The sequence below is a fragment of the Octodon degus genome, unplaced genomic scaffold (genome assembly GCF_000260255.1).
Source record: "Octodon degus isolate 3935 unplaced genomic scaffold, OctDeg1.0 scaffold00321, whole genome shotgun sequence".
Lineage (NCBI taxonomy): Eukaryota > Metazoa > Chordata > Mammalia > Rodentia > Octodontidae > Octodon > Octodon degus.
In genome coordinates this window covers 607,874-610,623 of record NW_004524897.1, presented here as the reverse complement: position 1 = coordinate 610,623, position 2,750 = coordinate 607,874, and the positions used below count along the sequence as shown (strand labels likewise).

Here is a 2,750-nt window from a genome sequence, read left to right as displayed (position 1 = left end):
TGGCATGTGGTGCTGGGGGATTGAACCATGGTCCCTGTGCTTTGCTAAGCTTGTTCTAAGTAGGTGCCTTAGACCACTGAGCCATCTCACCAGCCCCAGTGGCAATGTATCTTTTACTGTCATAAATTTACAAAATTTTTAACACTCATCGTATTTTTTATCACATGTTGTTGTAGTATAATTTTTAGGTGTCCATTGATTGGAACAATACCATTCTATGTAAAAAATTATTTCTCTTTGCAATTCTCACCAAAAAGACAGCACTACATTGTTACCCTTCCTCAGTTTCCATGGGCAGCATAGTCTTCATGTGTGAAGACTGCCTTGATCCATATACTAGGCAATTTTTCAGCAACTTTCAGTGGGGCTCAAAGTACGAAGTCCTTTACAAACAAATCTATCCTACAGGGCCCCAATGCTTGGACAATATTAGCAGCATACTCATCATATCAAAGATAGTTGGGGCTGGGGAGATGGCTCAGTGGAATAATCACTTCCCTGAAAAGTACAAGGGCCTGAGTTCAATCCCCAGTTCCGCAAAAAAAAAAAAAAAAAAAAAAAGATAGTAGTGGCAGGGAAAGATGCCATATTGAATTTATAGCCAACCTTACGGAATAATCACCATCTAGATCCCTGGAATACTGGAGAAAGGACATATCATCTTCACCGCAGAATTATATACCTTTGAAAAATGACTTGTGATCCAGTCATTACACATGCATAATCCCAGCTAGTAGGGAGGCTGAGGCAGAAAGATTACAATTTTGAGGCTGGGTGGGTTACTTAGGAGACCGTATATCAAAAAATAAAAAGATGAAGAGTGCCCTTGGATCCTAGCCCTAATTCCATAAAAAATTGAAAAGGAAAACATCATGTAGTGTATTTTATGTCTTGTATAAATTGGAGCAACCTGTTGATGAGACATCAAGTGAGCTTGTGGCTACAACTGCTCATCTTGTGCTGGCTTCTGTCAGACCCACACAAACTCTAAGGACAAACAAGCAATAGGCTAGGAATGGTAATGATAATAGTAATGATACTACTACTACTACTACTACTACTACTAATAATAATAATAATAATGCAATAAATCCTGTACAAGCAGGACCCAAAACACATGTAAAGATATGGGTAGGTGGCACTTTTTAAGCGTTCCTTCCTAAGCTCACATTTATATGGGTATGTACTTCTTGACCTGCTGACAAATGAAGAAAAGATCTGAGCCTTGTTCATGGCTCAATTGCCATGGTGTGTAGAAGTAAGTTGACAATAAATGAGAGAATGATGGTCTTAAAAGATAGTGCTGAGGGGCTGGGGAAGTAGCTCAATAGAATAAGCGTTTCCCTGGCAAGTGTAGGGGCCTGTGTTCAATCCCTGGTTCCGGAAAAAAAAAAAAAAAAGATAGTGCTGAGATATAACTCTGGAGTACTATTCCAGCTGAGACTATCCTTGTGTCTACATCACAAACAGTTTTTTCTCTGTCCTCTCTTTTTCTTTTTCTCACTGTTATAGGTGGTGATGCAAAGATTATTGCTTAATTAACATTATGGTTACTAATACCATCACCAAGTGCTTCCTACTATAGCAGAGTCCATTTTGGTTTTCTCAATTTTCTTATATCTTTTTATGTATTATGAATGCTACTATGTGTCTTACAGACATCTTCTACTCTTTTTATCTTTTAACTTTGTTTATAATATCTTTTGCAAAACAAATAATTCACTGTTTGATAATTGAATCTTTTTATTTTCCCCTGTAAATGATTTAATGATAATGACTTTGATGTTTAAGCATTAACCTGAAAGGAAACATGATATATTATTAAGATGTCAAGACAGGCTGAAGTGTTCAGAGCAGCATTTATCAAACTCTCCTGTTTTTTTCTTTTCTTTTTTTTTAGCTGTTCAGTTTTTACTGAACATGTTACAAAATGAGATTTAGTGGAAAAGACCAAAGCCTACGTCGTTCTCAGATTCGCACGATTCTTCTTTCTTTGCTTCCACCTTCTTTTCCTCAGCTGGGGCAGCAGTGGTGGAAGGTGAAGGGCCACCTGCAAGTGCAGCGCCCACTGCAGGGGTGGGGCCTCCAGCCCCTACATTGTAGATGAGGCTCCCGATGTTGACATTGGTCAGGGCCTTTGCAAATAAGCCAGGCCGAAAAGGTTCGATATTGACACCATCCACTTTAATGAGGACATTGATCTCATCCTCCGTCATTGTCACTTCCTCCTAGTGCAGAATAAGGATGGAGTAGATGCAGGCGAGCTCAGAGACAGAGGCCTTGATGAGATCTGCCGGGCATGGTGCTAGTAGCTTAAGGAAGTGAGGGCCTCACCTGAACGCGGCCTCAGCTTCCTCGGAAGGGTCTACCTAGTACCTTGGCGGCAACTGAGGAAAAGTCAAACTCTTCTGATTATAGGACTCATTTAATTTTGAAAACTCAAACTCAAGATGCCTAGGATAGGACCCAAGAATTTGTATTTTAAGAAACACTCAAGTAAATTCTTTTTTTTAAATTTTTATTTATTTATTCGTGTGTGTGTGTGTGGCCAGCTCAGCCCACCAGGGGGTGGGGCTGGCTGGCATGTGGTGCTGGGGGATTGAACCGTGGTCCCTGTGCTCTGCTAAGTTTGTTCTAAGTAGGTGCTTTAGACCACTGAGCCATCTCACCAGCCCTTTAAAAAAGGACTTTTTTTTTGCTCCTTGAATGCCTTCAGGGCACTTTTGCATGGCTGGAGTGTTGTGGGGATC

At 40.3% G+C, this 2,750-nt stretch overlaps 1 pseudogene; it reads right to left on the bottom strand.

Annotated features, from left to right (window-relative positions):
* Window positions 1–1,937: 1,937 nt before the first annotated feature.
* LOC101579157 overlaps window positions 1,938–2,750 on the bottom strand; it is a 5,005-nt pseudogene continuing 4,192 nt past the window's right edge.